Source organism: Medicago sativa, chromosome 7, assembly GCF_051527215.1.
Source record: "Medicago sativa cultivar Bolivia chromosome 7, Bolivia_mono, whole genome shotgun sequence".
Lineage (NCBI taxonomy): Eukaryota > Viridiplantae > Streptophyta > Magnoliopsida > Fabales > Fabaceae > Medicago > Medicago sativa.
The window spans coordinates 42070440-42092115 of NC_140755.1; the positions used below are offsets into that span (position 1 = coordinate 42070440).

General features: G+C 36.3%; 3 long non-coding RNA genes across 3 annotated transcripts; all 3 read left to right on the forward strand.

Moving 5' to 3' along the window:
- Nucleotides 1-2953: 2953 nt before the first annotated feature.
- LOC146906123 (uncharacterized) lies at nt 2954-5529 on the forward strand. The gene is made up of 2 exons (XR_015019902.1): nt 2954-3535; nt 5315-5529. It is a non-coding gene; the product is annotated as an uncharacterized LOC146906123 (long non-coding RNA).
- A 101-nt stretch (nt 5530-5630) lies between these two features.
- LOC146906124 (uncharacterized) lies at nt 5631-11902 on the forward strand. Its single transcript, XR_015019383.1, has 2 exons — nt 5631-9908; nt 11688-11902. It is a non-coding gene; the product is annotated as an uncharacterized LOC146906124 (long non-coding RNA).
- A 3972-nt stretch (nt 11903-15874) lies between these two features.
- On the forward strand, nt 15875-18275 carry LOC146906125 (uncharacterized). Its single transcript, XR_015020048.1, has 2 exons — nt 15875-16281; nt 18061-18275. It is a non-coding gene; the product is annotated as an uncharacterized LOC146906125 (long non-coding RNA).
- The last annotated feature ends 3401 nt before the right edge of the window (nt 18276-21676 follow it).

Below are 21676 nucleotides of genomic sequence, written 5' to 3' on the forward strand. Positions count from 1 at the left end.
CCAATAGCGAAAATTTCGCTAATAGCGAAATTACTCCAGAGGATTTCGCTAATAGCGAACCTGGATCGAATTTTTTTTTCAGTTTTTTTGAGAACTGTTATTTCATCTCTAGGGTCAGTAGTAGCTATTGGGGGTTGTTTTCACAATCTTTTATATAACCAACACTCTCTATAACATCGAGTATCGAATGCACATCATATCTTAAGATTTCTGAGGAAGAAAATGCAGGGACAAGTATTAACGGAAATCAATCCGGTTTAAGGTAGCTTTGGAGGTTAATGTGTCAAGAGCCAAGATCAATAGTACAAAGTTCCTGCATATGACTGGATAAAGTGAATGCGTATGCATGAGGTATGAAGCAAGAAATTTAATTGGTGCAAAGTTATAAGACATCACAAAGTTTTCGGATTATGTGGAATTATGTCGTATCTCTCGAACTTATGTTTTGCTTAACGAACATGCTAGGGCTCGATATGATGTTGGATCATTAAGTTTAAATAATTTTAGAAAGATTTACGCGTATGGGTGATTGAAGTTGACTTTTGAAAAATTCACGAGATTTTCTAGGAACCGGTTTGCTACGACACTCGTAGAGCGAGCTAGACTCATTAGAATCTAGAATTGATGACACGTATATGTTATCAACTCGTTCTATGATTTTGTATTAACGGCCGGGGCCTAAATTCAATATATTTATAAAGTAGAAAATTTTCGACGTCAATGACCTATGCGCTAGTTTACATAGTTACTTTAAAAGAAAAATCAACGAGCAAGCATTGGTATGATTAAGCAAAATGTAGTATGCGAAGATACGAAGGTACCAGGCTAGAGGTTTAAGGAAGATATGTTCAAGTGTTAGAGGAGTTGTTAAAGGAATTCGAGTTTCCTCGGAAACAAGTTCAAGTGTGATATGTATGGTAAATGCAACCAGCAAGAACGTAAGGTTTACCCCCAAGTCAAGTATTATGAGCATAAGATAAAATATCATGAGTTTTGAATTTACAAGTCAAGAGTAAGGTTGTGATAGTGTTTGCAACATAGAATATTCTGAGAATAGTTCAAGAAGTAAGTATCCAAGTGATAAGCATGAATTGAAGTCTCAATTGCTCTAACGGGTTATAGTGTTCGTGTAAACCAACCGGAGGGAATCGGAGTAGCGCCATGGAAGTAATTGTTAAACACGAAACATGGTAAATTTAGTATGTATGAATCTTCGTGAAGAATGTTCGGTTGGTAAGGCAAGTTTAGCAGAAGCATCATAAGACAAGTGAGGAGTTCTTGGTGTGATAAGTAAGAATGGATGTTTATATAAATATCATTGGCTAAGGTAAAAGTTTTAAGTATGTGTCGTCATCTAGGTAAGATGAAAAGGACAAGAATTGTCGTATGATAATTGGTCAAGATGCATGGATGATGATAATAGAAAACATGTAAGGATCAGAAGGTTACGTTCCGTGACTTAGGTAAAGAATCAAAGCATCAAGAGCGATAACCGAATGAGATAATGCGGAGAATCAAGTTTAGTGTTTCGAAGAAGAGAAATAAGTTTATGTTAAGAGGTCCAAGGATTTCTTATGGATATAAAAGCGGTATGGCAAGTATGTATATCGGTTGAATAAGAAAAGAATTTATCTTTGAAGTTAAGTATGCTATCATGAAAGAAGGTGCAACTCTCGAGTTGATGCAAAGAGAATCATACTCTCGTACGCAATACTTGTTGAGTGAAAACGATACTTGTTAAGACATGTTAAGTTATGATTTTAAAACTTTTAAAAGTTAAGATTGGTATTATGGAACTTGGGAACGATGTTTTTATTTAAACTTATGGAATTATACATTTTTGAAACTGATGAGGTCCGTTGTAAGTGGACTCACTTACAACGTACAAACTTCAGGACCAACTTGTCGGGGACAAGTTTTGGGCGAGTTGTTAAATCTTTTCCAAAAAAAAAAAAAAATATCGAAACTCGTCCGGTGGTTTTGTGGCACCTTTATACAATCAGTTTTAGAAATGATAAAATTGTTTTAGTCATGTATAAATTCGTTCCAAGAACCCGAATACCAAAAATTTAAGAAAGATTTCTTTAAAGAAGATTTTAGAACACGTATCGTTATCATTTAACAAGAGGCGGCACTTGAAAGTATGTACAGGTTATGGAAACGACAAGGTTCGTATGAAGCCAATGTCAGGTAGGATACACGGAAATGTTACAAGAATGTTGACGTAAGTGCAAGTAGAATTTCTAGCAAGTTTCAAGAGCATGTGAACCGCAACGTTGGCTGTTAGATTGTCAGATGACGTGGCTAATCGATATCACTTTTTCATGCCAAGCAATATGAGTTACCTCTTAGTACGGGTGATAAGATGCAATAAGATTGCAATGAAATCGAAGATTTCCTAAGACTCAGAAAGGGATAAGTGAATCGTGGAATCGTCTTGTGAGTAATGTACGTAAGAGGCATAAGTCGCAAAGTGCGGCAAGAAAGATTATGAATGTATGAAAGATGTTTTAATGTTGCAAGTAAGCACTGCAGGGCAAACCTGGTTTCCGGTAGGATTCCAGTTAAAAGGCAAATCCTGAGTGTTCATGTTTATGATAAGATACCTTTATGAACGATTTATGTTAAGCGGGTAAGATACGAGACCGAGACAATAAGTTTATGTGTAGCAAGGTAAGTTCTGAATCATGATATACTAAGATAACTCTACATAAGAATGGTATTAAGATCAAGGAGGTTACGCTCAGTTATATGTGGGTTAAGAAATGAGATGAGGACATGATACGACGGAACCTTTGGATATGTATGAATGGAAAATGTTTGGTTCAGACCATAGATGGAAAGTTCTATCATAGGGATTGGTAGTCAATATCTAAATTTCGAGGACGAAATTTTTTTTAAGGGGGGTAGAGTGTAATATCCCGCCTGACAGTATCGATATATTAACCGTTGATCGTGTCAGATGAATTTTATTCATGGAAAGTAAGTGTGATGGAAATATTTATTACGAGATGTCAGCTTAATACGAGATAAGTATCAGAGACGGATGTAACACGTTTAAGGCAAGGGCATTTTGGTAATTGCTCGATTAAGAGATATTTATATGGAAATGGCCAAAGAATATCTCATTTCCAATCTTCTCTCTCTCTCTAGGTTTTTTGGGCAAGAGCTTTCTCTTCCTTCCCTCTTCTCATGCGCCACCCTCTCTTCTTTTTTCTTCCATAATTTCTTCCTTTTACTCATGTCAAGCTTGTGGGTTATGTTCCTATATGATCTTCCAAGTTGTGGGGGTTTGGTTTGGGTTGTTCCACTCTTTCTCCTTAAGATAAGTTCATGAAGAAATGGGGTTTGTTGATGTCAAGAGAAGATGATGCAAGCTAAGGTTTATTCATGGTTAAGAAACAAAGAAGAAGATGATTTGAAGATGGATTGTGGAGTTAAGGCCATAGTTGTTGGTGAGTCAAAAGTTAGGGTTTTGAGACATGGAGTAAAGAAGATGCTTGAAGCTTTGGAATCAAGTTCACAACATGACTAGGTGAGTTCTATAGATAGAGTAACCTACCTTTGGGTTGGATATTCATGTTTTGTGCTAGTTTAGCTTCTATGACATTTTATTGAACCTAAAGCCATGCCTTGTGTTACATGATAAATTGCCATGGAACTTGATCTTATATATGTTTTCGTAAGCTATTTTGAGTACATAAACTTGGTAACAATGTTTGGAATGAGTTGGTACATTTAGGAGATCAAAAATTGGAGTTTTGGGTCGAAAATGCCACGAACCCGCAGCCGAAACACGCAGGTTCGCAGCGCTGCGCCTGAACAAGGGCGCTAGGCGCCCAAAGTCAGAGAGGCCAGCGCTAGGCGCCCACTCTCTGGCGCCAGGCGCCCCTGACAGGGCAACTTTTGTGTTGTTTTGTGCTCGGGTGCTTGGGGCCAGTCGTGTGGGGGTCCGATGCGATCGTGTTGACGTATATTTTTACTGTTTTCACTTATTTTACAACTGGAACCAGCTTGACTTGGTTAAAACTTTGAATTTCTAAATGGTTTGTTACTTGGGTTATGGCATTTTGGGTCCTCGGAATTAATAGAAAAATGTACCAATCATCCATAGAACTCGAACCGATAATCATGGCAATTTAACATGGGTCACAAAGATGACTTAAGAGAGTTTAAGCATGATGGGGTAGTAATGAACTAAGAAAGGGAATGTATGTAGAGCCTCGGCTTAGCTAGTCGAGAACTAGTATGTTTAGCAAGAATCCCTAGAGTGATAAGACGCGAAGTGTAATCTCTTCGCACAAGAGCTAGTATGATTTAGCAAGTACGTAAGCCGTGGTTTGACTAGTTAGTCTCTCCACCATGATTAGGTATGAATATGAACAAGTAAGAGTTTACCACTAATCGGTTCGATTAAGGTTCCGAGGTAAGCACTCAAGTATGTATATGTTTAACTTATGCACGACAAGACTATGACTAATAAGTGTAGGTGACATGTCTCTTGATATCCACATCAGGGGGATACAAGGGGTTCTCACTATGAGAACGATTCAAGCCGTAAGGGACCCGCATGTCACTGAGTAACAAGACGTAGGTGTTCGTGTCTCTTGTTATCCACGCCAGGGGGATACGGGAGGTTCTCGACCTAAGGGGAACGATTTAAGCCGCAAGGGACCCGCACGACACCGAGGGAGTCCGATGTACGTACATCGGTCATGTATGAGATTGATTTCGGGGTTACTCCACCCGGGACTATCCGTAAAATGAACCAAGATAATAATGTTTGTTCAACGCTAACATAAATGAACTTAGTTACGTTTATGTATGTTATGATTATGGTTCCATGCACGATTATGATTATGAACACGTAGGAACTCATGTACGATTATGTACGAGAATAAGAGCATTAGATGCTTTAAGACAGGTACAGAACATGGATTAGAACAAGAAATGAACATGTTACCGATGACGATCTTAGGATTCCCCTAATCGTCCGGTTTAGAATCGTGTCATGATCATGTTATGCTTAGGCCTCGATACTTAGCGTGTATTCTTGGCAATGCGGTTCTAGGTTCCCTCTCGACCGCCATGACACGTATAGGAAGTGAAGCCTATAACAAGTGAGATAAGACTATGACGGCTCTAGTATGCACTACCGTCTAAGTATGCAAGTCCCCACACACGTATAATCAACCGTCAGGTTGTAATGTAGACACGTGGTGACCGTAGGTTTCCCCCTGAGGTTGCCTATAGCCTAGGATTTAGGGGAACTCACTGAGACATTATGTCTCATCCCAATCCTTATTTGTTTCAGATAAGCAGGATGTTTATGCATGTTCGGTGCCGAATGGATATTACTTCAAGAGTTCGTTCGTGAAGCTGCAGGATGTTATGGACTTCAAGGATGTATTTTTATGTATGGATGAGTTGTATTGTATTATTATTTATACGAACGGAACTTGATGTAAATATTATTCATTCGAAGATTTTAATTGTTGTATATTTTAATGTATCCAGTACTAATATTAACGCACGTGCCAGACTTTCTAGATACGTCTGGTATGGGTGTTACAATTGGTATCAGAGCAGGTCGATTCAGACCGTGCCTTGGTTCATTAAATTACAACTAAGGTAGTGGGACCATTGGGTTCCGGGTAGATGTTCTAATTGTTGATGTTAGTTGAGCCTGATCAACTCAATTTAACATTCAGTGATTAGAATGGATGCCTGAGAGCTGAATAGGACCCAGGAGGAATGAAGTATATGATGAAGTAGTTTGATCGTGCCAAAAGGTGGCCGGTGAACTAATCAAGTAGAAGTGTGAATCCTCTGGGAATGTAAGGCATGTTAAGAAGAAACGTTCCGACAATGTCGGGTAAGATGATAACGATACTCCATGTACCCGTAAGTGAAGAAGTTGGATATATGTATCTAACCATGACCGAAAGTTTCGGTAAGAGTTGTTGTTGGAACGGGTTTAAGATATTCTAGAATGTCCGAACAAGGCTACAAGGTAGTAAGAGGTCGGTGTATGTTGACGGAGTCAGCAGGCTCTCAGGAATAGCATTATATGAATGAAGTTAACTATATGTATGTTTGGAAGTTGCATGAGTAGCAACGTAATGAAGTAAGCCATTCTTAGCAGATGAAGTTAAGGATTAGGTGGAAATTTTTCGTTAAGAGACGTGATGACAAGATATCAGTTTCTAATGTGCCTTGAATGGAACCGAATGATGTTAATGCTTGCCATGCAAATGTTATAGAATTGTTTTAATATGTTTGGAAGGAATGATATGCATTGGGATACTTGAAGAAATAAGATTTTTATGTGAAATACGATTTTTCTTTTTGGAAAACTGAGTTGAAGAAAATATGCCAATAGCGAAAATTTCGCTAATAGCGAAATTACTCCAGAGGATTTCGCTAATAGCGAACCTGGATCGAATTTTTTTTCAGTTTTTTTGAGAACTGTTATTTCATCTCTAGGGTCAGTAGTAGCTATTGGGGGTTGTTTTCACAATCTTTTATATAACCAACACTCTCTATAACATCGAGTATCGAATGCACATCATATCTTAAGATTTCTGAGGAAGAAAATGCAGGGACAAGTATTAACGGAAATCAATCCGGTTTAAGGTAGCTTTGGAGGTTAATGTGTCAAGAGCCAAGATCAATAGTACAAAGTTCCTGCATATGACTGGATAAAGTGAATGCGTATGCATGAGGTATGAAGCAAGAAATTTAATTGGTGCAAAGTTATAAGACATCACAAAGTTTTCGGATTATGTAGAATTATGTCGTATCTCTCGAACTTATGTTTTGCTTAACGAACATGCTAGGGCTCGATATGATGTTGGATCATTAAGTTTAAATAATTTTAGAAAGATTTACGCGTATGGGTGATTGAAGTTGACTTTTGAAAAATTCACGAGATTTTCTAGGAACCGGTTTGCTACGACACTCGTAGAGCGAGCTAGACTCATTAGAATCTAGAATTGATGACACGTATATGTTATCAACTCGTTCTATGATTTTGTATTAACGGCCGGGGCCTAAATTCAATATATTTATAAAGTAGAAAATTTTTGACGTCAATGACCTATGCGCTAGTTTACATAGTTACTTTAAAAGAAAAATCAACGAGCAAGCATTGGTATGATTAATCAAAATGTAGTATGCGAAGATACGAAGGTACCAGGCTAGAGGTTTAAGGAAGATATGTTCAAGTGTTAGAGGAGTTGTTAAAGGAATTCGAGTTTCCTCGGAAACAAGTTCAAGTGTGATATGTATGGTAAATGCAACCAGCAAGAACGTAAGGTTTACCCCCAAGTCAAGTATTATGAGCATAAGATAAAATATCATGAGTTTTGAATTTACAAGTCAAGAGTAAGGTTGTGATAGTGTTTGCAACATAGAATATTCTGAGAATAGTTCAAGAAGTAAGTATCCAAGTGATAAGCATGAATTGAAGTCTCAATTGCTCTAACGGGTTATAGTGTTCGTATAAACCAACCGGAGGGAATCGGAGTAGCGCCATGGAAGTAATTGTTAAACACGAAACATGGTAAATTTAGTATGTATGAATCTTCGTGAAGAATGTTCGGTTGGTAAGGCAAGTTTAGCAGAAGCATCATAAGACAAGTGAGGAGTTCTTGGTGTGATAAGTAAGAATGGATGTTTATATAAATATCATTGGCTAAGGTAAAAGTTTTAAGTATGTGTCGTCATCTAGGTAAGATGAAAAGGACAAGAATTGTCGTATGATAATTGGTCAAGATGCATGGATGATGATAATAGAAAACATGTAAGGATCAGAAGGTTACGTTCCGTGACTTAGGTAAAGAATCAAAGCATCAAGAGCGATAACCGAATGAGATAATGCGGAGAATCAAGTTTAGTGTTTCGAAGAAGAGAAATAAGTTTATGTTAAGAGGTCCAAGGATTTCTTATGGATATAAAAGCGGTATGGCAAGTATGTATATCGGTTGAATAAGAAAAGAATTTATCTTCGAAGTTAAGTATGCTATCATGAAAGAAGGTGCAACTCTCGAGTTGATGCAAAGAGAATCATACTCTCGTACGCAATACTTGTTGAGTGAAAACGATACTTGTTAAGACATGTTAAGTTATGATTTTAAAACTTTTAAAAGTTAAGATTGGTATTATGGAACTTGGGAACGATGTTTTTATTTAAACTTATGGAATTATACATTTTTGAAACTGATGAGGTCCGTTGTAAGTGGACTCACTTACAACGTACAAACTTCAGGACCAACTTGTCGGGGACAAGTTTTGGGCGAGTTGTTAAATCTTTTCCAAAAAAAAAAAAAATATCGAAACTCGTCCGGTGGTTTTGTGGCACCTTTATACAATCAGTTTTAGAAATGATAAAATTGTTTTAGTCATGTATAAATTCGTTCCAAGAACCCGAATACCAAAAATTTAAGAAAGATTTCTTTAAAGAAGATTTTAGAACACGTATCGTTATCATTTAACAAGAGGCGGCACTTGAAAGTATGTACAGGTTATGGAAACGACAAGGTTCGTATGAAGCCAATGTCAGGTAGGATACACGGAAATGTTACAAGAATGTTGACGTAAGTGCAAGTAGAATTTCTAGCAAGTTTCAAGAGCATGTGAACCGCAACGTTGGCTGTTAGATTGTCAGATGACGTGGCTAATCGATATCACTTTTTCATGCCAAGCAATATGAGTTACCTCTTAGTACGGGTGATAAGATGCAATAAGATTGCAATGAAATCGAAGATTTCCTAAGACTCAGAAAGGGATAAGTGAATCGTGGAATCGTCTTGTGAGTAATGTACGTAAGAGGCATAAGTCGCAAAGTGCGGCAAGAAAGATTATGAATGTATGAAAGATGTTTTAATGTTGCAAGTAAGCACTGCAGGGCAAACCTGGTTTCCGGTAGGATTCCAGTTAAAAGGCAAATCCTGAGTGTTCATGTTTATGATAAGATACCTTTATGAACGATTTATGTTAAGCGGGTAAGATACGAGACCGAGACAATAAGTTTATGTGTAGCAAGGTAAGTTCTGAATCATGATATACTAAGATAACTCTACATAAGAATGGTATTAAGATCAAGGAGGTTACGCTCAGTTATATGTGGGTTAAGAAATGAGATGAGGACATGATACGACGGAACCTTTGGATATGTATGAATGGAAAATGTTTGGTTCAGACCATAGATGGAAAGTTCTATCATAGGGATTGGTAGTCAATATCTAAATTTCGAGGACGAAATTTTTTTTAAGGGGGGTAGAGTGTAATATCCCGCCTGACAGTATCGGTATATTAACCGTTGATCGTGTCAGATGAATTTTATTCATGGAAAGTAAGTGTGATGGAAATATTTATTACGAGATGTCAGCTTAATACGAGATAAGTATCAGAGACGGATGTAACACGTTTAAGGCAAGGGCATTTTGGTAATTGCTCGATTAAGAGATATTTATATGGAAATGGCCAAAGAATATCTCATTTCCAATCTTCTCTCTCTCTCTAGGTTTTTTGGGCAAGAGCTTTCTCTTCCTTCCCTCTTCTCATGCGCCACCCTCTCTTCTTTTTTCTTCCATAATTTCTTCCTTTTACTCATGTCAAGCTTGTGGGTTATGTTCCTATATGATCTTCCAAGTTGTGGGGGTTTGGTTTGGGTTGTTCCACTCTTTCTCCTTAAGATAAGTTCATGAAGAAATGGGGTTTGTTGATGTCAAGAGAAGATGATGCAAGCTAAGGTTTATTCATGGTTAAGAAACAAAGAAGAAGATGATTTGAAGATGGATTGTGGAGTTAAGGCCATAGTTGTTGGTGAGTCAAAAGTTAGGGTTTTGAGACATGGAGTAAAGAAGATGCTTGAAGCTTTGGAATCAAGTTCACAACATGACTAGGTGAGTTCTATAGATAGAGTAACCTACCTTTGGGTTGGATATTCATGTTTTGTGCTAGTTTAGCTTCTATGACATTTTATTGAACCTAAAGCCATGCCTTGTGTTACATGATAAATTGCCATGGAACTTGATCTTATATATGTTTTCGTAAGCTATTTTGAGTACATAAACTTGGTAACAATGTTTGGAATGAGTTGGTACATTTAGGAGATCAAAAATTGGAGTTTTGGGTCGAAAATGCCACGAACCCGCAGCCGAAACACGCAGGTTCGCAGCGCTGCGCCTGAACAAGGGCGCTAGGCGCCCAAAGTCAGAGAGGCCAGCGCTAGGCGCCCACTCTCTGGCGCCAGGCGCCCCTGACAGGGCAACTTTTGTGTTGTTTTGTGCTCGGGTGCTTGGGGCCAGTCGTGTGGGGGTCCGATGCGATCGTGTTGACGTATATTTTTACTGTTTTCACTTATTTTACAACTGGAACCATCTTGACTTGGTTAAAACTTTGAATTTCTAAATGGTTTGTTACTTGGGTTATGGCATTTTGGGTCCTCGGAATTAATAGAAAAATGTACCAATCATCCATAGAACTCGAACCGATAATCATGGCAATTTAACATGGGTCACAAAGATGACTTAAGAGAGTTTAAGCATGATGGGGTAGTAATGAACTAAGAAAGGGAATGTATGTAGAGCCTCGACTTAGCTAGTCGAGAACTAGTATGTTTAGCAAGAATCCCTAGAGTGATAAGACGCGAAGTGTAATCTCTTCGCACAAGAGCTAGTATGATTTAGCAAGTACATAAGCCGTGGTTTGACTAGTTAGTCTCTCCACCATGATTAGGTATGAATATGAACAAGTAAGAGTTTACCACTAATCGGTTCGATTAAGGTTCCGAGGTAAGCACTCAAGTATGTATATGTTTAACTTATGCACGACAAGACTATGACTAATAAGTGTAGGTGACATGTCTCTTGATATCCACATCAGGGGGATACAAGGGGTTCTCACTATGAGAACGATTCAAGCCGTAAGGGACCCGCATGTCACTGAGTAACAAGACGTAGGTGTTCGTGTCTCTTGTTATCCACGCCAGGGGGATACGGGAGGTTCTCGACCTAAGGGGAACGGTTTAAGCCGCAAGGGACCCGCACGACACCGAGGGAGTCCGATGTACGTACATCGGTCATGTATGAGATTGATTTCGGGGTTACTCCACCCGGGACTATCCGTAAAATGAACCAAGATAATAATGTTTGTTCAACGCTAACATAAATGAACTTAGTTACGTTTATGTATGTTATGATTATGGTTCCATGCACGATTATGATTATGAACACGTAGGAACTCATGTACGATTATGTACGAGAATAAGAGCATTAGATGATTTAAGACAGGTACAGAACATGGATTAGAACAAGAAATGAACATGTTACCGATGACGATCTTAGGATTCCCCTAATCGTCCGGTTTAGAATCGTGTCATGATCATGTTATGCTTAGGCCTCGATACTTAGCGTGTATTCTTGGCAATGCGGTTCTAGGTTCCCTCTCGACCGCCATGACACGTATAGGAAGTGAAGCCTATAACAAGTGAGATAAGACTATGACGGCTCTAGTATGCACTACCGTCTAAGTATGCAAGTCCCCACACACGTATAATCAACCGTCAGGTTGTAATGTAGACACGTGGTGACCGTAGGTTTCCCCCTGAGGTTGCCTATAGCCTAGGATTTAGGGGAACTCACTGAGACATTATGTCTCATCCCAATCCTTATTTGTTTCAGATAAGCAGGATGTTTATGCATGTTCGGTGCCGAATGGATATTACTTCAAGAGTTCGTTCGTGAAGCTGCAGGATGTTATGGACTTCAAGGATGTATTTTTATGTATGGATGAGTTGTATTGTATTATTATTTATACGAACGGAACTTGATGTAAATATTATTCATTCGAAGATTTTAATTGTTGTATATTTTAATGTATCCAGTACTAATATTAACGCACGTGCCAGACTTTCTAGATACGTCTGGTATGGGTGTTACAATTGGTATCAGAGCAGGTCGATTCAGACCGTGCCTTGGTTCATTAAATTACAACTAAGGTAGTGGGACCATTGGGTTCCGGGTAGATGTTCTAATTGTTGATGTTAGTTGAGCCTGATCAACTCAATTTAACATTCAGTGATTAGAATGGATGCCTGAGAGCTGAATAGGACCCAGGAGGAATGAAGTATATGATGAAGTAGTTTGATCGTGCCAAAAGGTGGCCGGTGAACTAATCAAGTAGAAGTGTGAATCCTCTGGGAATGTAAGGCATGTTAAGAAGAAACGTTCCGACAATGTCGGGTAAGATGATAACGATACTCCATGTACCCGTAAGTGAAGAAGTTGGATATATGTATCTAACCATGACCGAAAGTTTCGGTAAGAGTTGTTGTTGGAACGGGTTTAAGATATTCTAGAATGTCCGAACAAGGCTACAAGGTAGTAAGAGGTCGGTGTATGTTGACGGAGTCAGCAGGCTCTCAGGAATAGCATTATATGAATGAAGTTAACTATATGTATGTTTGGAAGTTGCATGAGTAGCAACGTAATGAAGTAAGCCATTCTTAGCAGATGAAGTTAAGGATTAGGTGGAAATTTTTCGTTAAGAGACGTGATGACAAGATATCAGTTTCTAATGTGCCTTGAATGGAACCGAATGATGTTAATGCTTGCCATGCAAATGTTATAGAATTGTTTTAATATGTTTGGAAGGAATGATATGCATTGGGATACTTGAAGAAATAAGATTTTTATGTGAAATACGATTTTTCTTTTTGGAAAACTGAGTTGAAGAAAATATGCCAATAGCGAAAATTTCGCTAATAGCGAAATTACTCCAGAGGATTTCGCTAATAGCGAACCTGGATCGAATTTTTTTCAGTTTTTTTGAGAACTGTTATTTCATCTCTAGGGTCAGTAGTAGCTATTGGGGGTTGTTTTCACAATCTTTTATATAACCAACACTCTCTATAACATCGAGTATCGAATGCACATCATATCTTAAGATTTCTGAGGAAGAAAATGCAGGGACAAGTATTAACGGAAATCAATCCGGTTTAAGGTAGCTTTGGAGGTTAATGTGTCAAGAGCCAAGATCAATAGTACAAAGTTCCTGCATATGACTGGATAAAGTGAATGCGTATGCATGAGGTATGAAGCAAGAAATTTAATTGGTGCAAAGTTATAAGACATCACAAAGTTTTCGGATTATGTGGAATTATGGCGTATCTCTCGAACTTATGTTTTGCTTAACGAACATGCTAGGGCTCGATATGATGTTGGATCATTAAGTTTAAATAATTTTAGAAAGATTTACGCGTATGGGTGATTGAAGTTGACTTTTGAAAAATTCACGAGATTTTCTAGGAACCGGTTTGCTACGACACTCGTAGAGCGAGCTAGACTCATTAGAATCTAGAATTGATGACACGTATATGTTATCAACTCGTTCTATGATTTTGTATTAACGGCCGGGGCCTAAATTCAATATATTTATAAAGTAGAAAATTTTCGACGTCAATGACCTATGCGCTAGTTTACATAGTTACTTTAAAAGAAAAATCAACGAGCAAGCATTGGTATGATTAAGCAAAATGTAGTATGCGAAGATACGAAGGTACCAGGCTAGAGGTTTAAGGAAGATATGTTCAAGTGTTAGAGGAGTTGTTAAAGGAATTCGAGTTTCCTCGGAAACAAGTTCAAGTGTGATATGTATGGTAAATGCAACCAGCAAGAACGTAAGGTTTACCCCCAAGTCAAGTATTATGAGCATAAGATAAAATATCATGAGTTTTGAATTTACAAGTCAAGAGTAAGGTTGTGATAGTGTTTGCAACATAGAATATTCTGAGAATAGTTCAAGAAGTAAGTATCCAAGTGATAAGCATGAATTGAAGTCTCAATTGCTCTAACGGGTTATAGTGTTCGTGTAAACCAACCGGAGGGAATCGGAGTAGCGCCATGGAAGTAATTGTTAAACACGAAACATGGTAAATTTAGTATGTATGAATCTTCGTGAAGAATGTTCGGTTGGTAAGGCAAGTTTAGCAGAAGCATCATAAGACAAGTGAGGAGTTCTTGGTGTGATAAGTAAGAATGGATGTTTATATAAATATCATTGGCTAAGGTAAAAGTTTTAAGTATGTGTCGTCATCTAGGTAAGATGAAAAGGACAAGAATTGTCGTATGATAATTGGTCAAGATGCATGGATGATGATAATAGAAAACATGTAAGGATCAGAAGGTTACGTTCCGTGACTTAGGTAAAGAATCAAAGCATCAAGAGCGATAACCGAATGAGATAATGCGGAGAATCAAGTTTAGTGTTTCGAAGAAGAGAAATAAGTTTATGTTAAGAGGTCCAAGGATTTCTTATGGATATAAAAGCGGTATGGCAAGTATGTATATCGGTTGAATAAGAAAAGAATTTATCTTCGAAGTTAAGTATGCTATCATGAAAGAAGGTGCAACTCTCGAGTTGATGCAAAGAGAATCATACTCTCGTACGCAATACTTGTTGAGTGAAAACGATACTTGTTAAGACATGTTAAGTTATGATTTTAAAACTTTTAAAAGTTAAGATTGGTATTATGGAACTTGGGAACGATGTTTTTATTTAAACTTATGGAATTATACATTTTTGAAACTGATGAGGTCCGTTGTAAGTGGACTCACTTACAACGTACAAACTTCAGGACCAACTTGTCGGGGACAAGTTTTGGGCGAGTTGTTAAATCTTTTCCAAAAAAAAAAAAAATATCGAAACTCGTCCGGTGGTTTTGTGGCACCTTTATACAATCAGTTTTAGAAATGATAAAATTGTTTTAGTCATGTATAAATTCGTTCCAAGAACCCGAATACCAAAAATTTAAGAAAGATTTCTTTAAAGAAGATTTTAGAACACGTATCGTTATCATTTAACAAGAGGCGGCACTTGAAAGTATGTACAGGTTATGGAAACGACAAGGTTCGTATGAAGCCAATGTCAGGTAGGATACACGGAAATGTTACAAGAATGTTGACGTAAGTGCAAGTAGAATTTCTAGCAAGTTTCAAGAGCATGTGAACCGCAACGTTGGCTGTTAGATTGTCAGATGACGTGGCTAATCGATATCACTTTTTCATGCCAAGCAATATGAGTTACCTCTTAGTACGGGTGATAAGATGCAATAAGATTGCAATGAAATCGAAGATTTCCTAAGACTCAGAAAGGGATAAGTGAATCGTGGAATCGTCTTGTGAGTAATGTACGTAAGAGGCATAAGTCGCAAAGTGCGGCAAGAAAGATTATGAATGTATGAAAGATGTTTTAATGTTGCAAGTAAGCACTGCAGGGCAAACCTGGTTTCCGGTAGGATTCCAGTTAAAAGGCAAATCCTGAGTGTTCATGTTTATGATAAGATACCTTTATGAACGATTTATGTTAAGCGGGTAAGATACGAGACCGAGACAATAAGTTTATGTGTAGCAAGGTAAGTTCTGAATCATGATATACTAAGATAACTCTACATAAGAATGGTATTAAGATCAAGGAGGTTACGCTCAGTTATATGTGGGTTAAGAAATGAGATGAGGACATGATACGACGGAACCTTTGGATATGTATGAATGGAAAATGTTTGGTTCAGACCATAGATGGAAAGTTCTATCATAGGGATTGGTAGTCAATATCTAAATTTCGAGGACGAATTTTTTTTAAGGGGGGTAGAGTGTAATATCCCGCCTGACAGTATCGGTATATTAACCGTTGATCGTGTCAGATGAATTTTATTCATGGAAAGTAAGTGTGATGGAAATATTTATTACGAGATGTCAGCTTAATACGAGATAAGTATCAGAGACGGATGTAACACGTTTAAGGCAAGGGCATTTTGGTAATTGCTCGATTAAGAGATATTTATATGGAAATGACCAAAGAATATCTCATTTCCAATCTTCTCTCTCTCTCTCTAGGTTTTTTGGGCAAGAGCTTTCTCTTCCTTCCCTCTTCTCATGCGCCACCCTCTCTTCTTTTTTCTTCCATAATTTCTTCCTTTTACTCATGTCAAGCTTGTGGGTTATGTTCCTATATGATCTTCCAAGTTGTGGGGGTTTGGTTTGGGTTGTTCCACTCTTTCTCCTTAAGATAAGTTCATGAAGAAATGGGGTTTGTTGATGTCAAGAGAAGATGATGCAAGCTAAGGTTTATTCATGGTTAAGAAACAAAGAAGAAGATGATTTGAAGATGGATTGTGGAGTTAAGGCCATAGTTGTTGGTGAGTCAAAAGTTAGGGTTTTGAGACATGGAGTAAAGAAGATGCTTGAAGCTTTGGAATCAAGTTCACAACATGACTAGGTGAGTTCTATAGATAGAGTAACCTACCTTTGGGTTGGATATTCATGTTTTGTGCTAGTTTAGCTTCTATGACATTTTATTGAACCTAAAGCCATGCCTTGTGTTACATGATAAATTGCCATGGAACTTGATCTTATATATGTTTTCGTAAGCTATTTTGAGTACATAAACTTGGTAACAATGTTTGGAATGAGTTGGTACATTTAGGAGATCAAAAATTGGAGTTTTGGGTCGAAAATGCCACGAACCCGCAGCCGAAACACGCAGGTTCGCAGCGCTGCGCCTGAACAAGGGCGCTAGGCGCCCAAAGTCAGAGAGGCCAGCGCTAGGCGCCCACTCTTTGGCGCCAGGCGCCCCTGACAGGGCAACTTTTGTGTTGTTTTGTGCTCGGGTGCTTGGGGCCAGTCGTGTGGGGGTCCGATGCGATCGTGTTGACGTATATTTTTACTGTTTTCACTTATTTTACAACTGGAACCATCTTGACTTGGTTAAAACTTTGAATTTCTAAATGGTTTGTTACTTGGGTTATGGCATTTTGGGTCCTCGGAATTAATAGAAAAATGTACCAATCATCCATAGAACTCGAACCGATAATCATGGCAATTTAACATGGGTCACAAAGATGACTTAAGAGAGTTTAAGCATGATGGGGTAGTAATGAACTAAGAAAGGGAATGTATGTAGAGCCTCGACTTAGCTAGTCGAGAACTAGTATGTTTAGCAAGAATCCCTAGAGTGATAAGACGCGAAGTGTAATCTCTTCGCACAAGAGCTAGTATGATTTAGCAAGTACGTAAGCCGTGGTTTGACTAGTTAGTCTCTCCACCATGATTAGGTATGAATATGAACAAGTAAGAGTTTACCACTAATCGGTTCGATTAAGGTTCCGAGGTAAGCACTCAAGTATGTATATGTTTAACTTATGCACGACAAGACTATGACTAATAAGTGTAGGTGACATGTCTCTTGATATCCACATCAGGGGGATACAAGGGGTTCTCACTATGAGAACGATTCAAGCCGTAAGGGACCCGCATGTCACTGAGTAACAAGACGTAGGTGTTCGTGTCTCTTGTTATCCACGCCAGGGGGATACGGGAGGTTCTCGACCTAAGGGGAACGGTTTAAGCCGCAAGGGACCCGCACGACACCGAGGGAGTCCGATGTACGTACATCGGTCATGTATGAGATTGATTTCGGGGTTACTCCACCCGGGACTATCCGTAAAATGAACCAAGATAATAATGTTTGTTCAACGCTAACATAAATGAACTTAGTTACGTTTATGTATGTTATGATTATGGTTCCATGCACGATTATGATTATGAACACGTAGGAACTCATGTACGATTATGTACGAGAATAAGAGCATTAGATGCTTTAAGACAGGTACAGAACATGGATTAGAACAAGAAATGAACATGTTACCGATGACGATCTTAGGATTCCCCTAATCGTCCGGTTTAGAATCGTGTCATGATCATGTTATGCTTAGGCCTCGATACTTAGCGTGTATTCTTGGCAATGCGGTTCTAGGTTCCCTCTCGACCGCCATGACACGTATAGGAAGTGAAGCCTATAACAAGTGAGATAAGACTATGACGGCTCTAGTATGCACTACCGTCTAAGTATGCAAGTCCCCACACACGTATAATCAACCGTCAGGTTGTAATGTAGACACGTGGTGACCGTAGGTTTCCCCCTGAGGTTGCCTATAGCCTAGGATTTAGGGGAACTCACTGAGACATTATGTCTCATCCCAATCCTTATTTGTTTCAGATAAGCAGGATGTTTATGCATGTTCGGTGCCGAATGGATATTACTTCAAGAGTTCGTTCGTGAAGCTGCAGGATGTTATGGACTTCAAGGATGTATTTTTATGTATGGATGAGTTGTATTGTATTATTATTTATACGAACGGAACTTGATGTAAATATTATTCATTCGAAGATTTTAATTGTTGTATATTTTAATGTATCCAGTACTAATATTAACGCACGTGCCAGACTTTCTAGATACGTCTGGTATGGGTGTTACAGTATCCATACTAGTTAATAATTAATTAGATGAAAATCATCATCTCAGGTGTAACAAAGTAAGGGCATTAATAATTACATTGGTCAAATTATTACATTTAATGATTTTTATTAAAGATTAAGGATTATTGTTATTTAATGCATTTAATGTTTTATTTCATATTTCTTATACACTCCAAAATGTAATATGCTAAAATTATAAGGAGTATTTAATTTATTTTTTTGATTTCATACACCATACCACGATCAATATTCAATGCAATTATGTGTCTTTCTAAAATATTTTTGTTTTTTTGTTAAGCTTTACTTACCAACTAGCCGAACTATGAATTACTAGGTCATTTTATTATCCTACGAACCGGATATGAGGTTTAATACAAAAAAAAAAGTTTTTCTTTAAAAAGAATTAAACAATCATTTTATAATGAACCGTACATCAAAATTTGTCCATAAACTTTTGCTTGAACAAAACAAAATGTTTTAAAATTCCATTTATTTCGGTCACCTAATTTGTAAATTCCTATAAATAATTTTTTTTTTTGGACAGAATAGTTATATAGCATTCTAAGATTTAAATGATAATCAATATTGTTAATTAGCCTATAATCATACCCATTAGTTTGCTCGGTCATTTTGTATTAACATCATTGTTTGTTATTTCAACCAATCAAATCAAATTATTTGTCATTTGTTTTAATTTTCTACCAATCAGAATTATTTATGTCATGATTATTTGATTTCTTTTGCTATAAATAATCCTCTTGAGACTCATACTTTTCACACCACTTTCGAAATACAACACAAATATTTGAGAGACAGCACTAAACCAATATTTTCTTGGTTTGTTAAATTGTTATTTTTTCTTCTTATTCTTTTATTGTTTTTCTTGCTCTCATTCTTGGTTTGTTAAATTGTTTTTTTTTCTTCTTATTCTTTTATTGTTTTTCTTGCTCCCAGTTCATAAAAAGGTTTAATTTCTAAAATTAATCATGTGAGGGAATCAAGGTGATTGATCGTGCCTATTGTTAGGTTTTAATTTATTTGTGATGTTCAAAGTGACAATCTGTTGTTAGGCTATGATGTTCTTATTATTCTTTGTACTGTTCATATTAATCACTTTTAAAAATTATTGATTTCGTTTTAATTCTAATGAATGAATTTGTAGACTTCTTATTAATCATTTTTAATAGTTGTATTAGGGTTGTATAATTCTTGCTATTGTTTATTTACCTTTTATTAACAATTTTGCCAAACTTTGATTTACAAGGTCGAATCCAGCATTAGCAGCGCTACCATGTTTGAGAATTGTCAAACAAATATGAGTTGATTTTGATGTTTAAGGCAACACAAACTAAATTTGATCTAAACATATTGTGTATTAAGAATATAATATGATACAAATCTTTTTTTTAGGGAACTTATTATGATGCAAATCTTATTTAGGGAAAAATGTATTATGTGAGGAACGTTGGTGGTGATGCAAATCTCGGGTTGTATTTAACAATAAAGCACAAATACGAACTCAATCGAATATGTCTCACAAGTTTTTCTTTTTTTCATTTTCATATTAATTTCAACCTGGATCGGTTGTAATTATAAAGTGATTGACAAGTATTTTGCAAACATTTTAATAATATTAATTTTCATTTTATTTTTTTATTTAGGTCATTTAATGATATGTATAACATATGACGAACTAATTTAAATGATAAGGATCTTATTTTAACATATAATCCATTCATATTCATATGTATTTAAACATATTAAACGAATTTTAGTTAAGATATCATATGATTCAATGTTTGGGTGATACTTCATCCCTCTTTAATTTTAAGTCCTAATTGGATAATCTTTTGACCCTAAATATAATTATAAGTTCATTTGCAATAAACTAGGTGCGTTTTATTTTTATAAAACATTCAGCATATTTTTTAATTTTTTTTAACAAAAGTAATGCAAGATTCATTACCTAATACTCCGGTCCTTAATATAAGAAAATTTTCAAAAAGGATGGAGAAAGTATATAGGTATATACCGGTGACCTCGCTTGAACGATTTATCAACTATAACCCATTTTACTAAACACGCTGTATATTAAGAACACTCATAATTTATACAAACCAAAAATCTGTCAAATTAAAGTGAATAAATTGAATATTTTATAATTATTCTATACATTATTATTCAGATTTGAATTTGAATTCATAATAACTGCAAAATGGTATGACTCGAGACAATTAAAACTAAACCATGAATCATGGATGTAAATGATATGTCTCAAATTGCATGTATGGCTTTGAGATAATAATTCTACTTCTGACTTCCTTAACATGTGTTTTAAGGTCACAAGTTAGCAAGATAAAAATGGTAGTCCTTTATGATGATGAATATGTTAATTATTAGGACCATATTATTTCTTTTCTTTTTTTTCAATTCTGAAAAAATGATAATTGATTTTTTTTTCTTTCTGATTAATGTAATTACATCGAATGTTGGGTCTTCATAAATTTTGGGTCTACACAAATTTATGGATTTGACTGTACTTTTGTTACATTGTTTTTACTTTCAACATTTCTCACACCATTTTCGATATTCCTTGGTGCAATTCAAAACTCTTCCTTAAATATTGCTTTTTGTATCCATCAATCTTTTTTTTTATCAACGTATCCATAAATCTTTAATTCTAGCAATATAAATAAATGAAACCCCCTCTATTCAAAAGTATATGGGGCACTGATATAGTCTAATTTGCAGTTAATGCTTCTTTCATAATTTTCTTCAAGCAGCTTGATTACCTCATTTTTTTTTACATATTTAATGATTTGAATATTTCCTCTATCTTTGGAAAATTTGTAAAATGAAATATTGGAAGAACATTTTTGTTGTAACCAAAAAAAGAAATAACATTTTTGCAATCAATTTTGTGAAGTAACGTATCAATTATAATCAATAATCAATTATAATAAAACTAATATTACATCATTTTTTCAATACCAAAATTATGTAAAACTGATTTCTCCTTAAAATGTTCATCTCTCTTATATAAAAAAAAATATATAACGTAAGCATAAGGGGAATTTTAAATGAAATTTGATGTTAATTTTAAATTTTAATTTTTCAATTTTCTTATTATTGATTTAGCCATAAATGACATTTAATATTATTATAAATTTTAATTTTTCAACCAAAGGTCATAATCAAGCAAAAGAGGAATGGTCATATATATATAAATAAGTTTCCAATGCTTCCCTTCGTCCATTACCTGTGTTATACTTTTGTTTGCTCCTTCTGGGTACTTTTGTGCTCCAACTAAAGCATTGTTCTTCTTTTCATTGATTGATCGATTTTTTTTATAACAT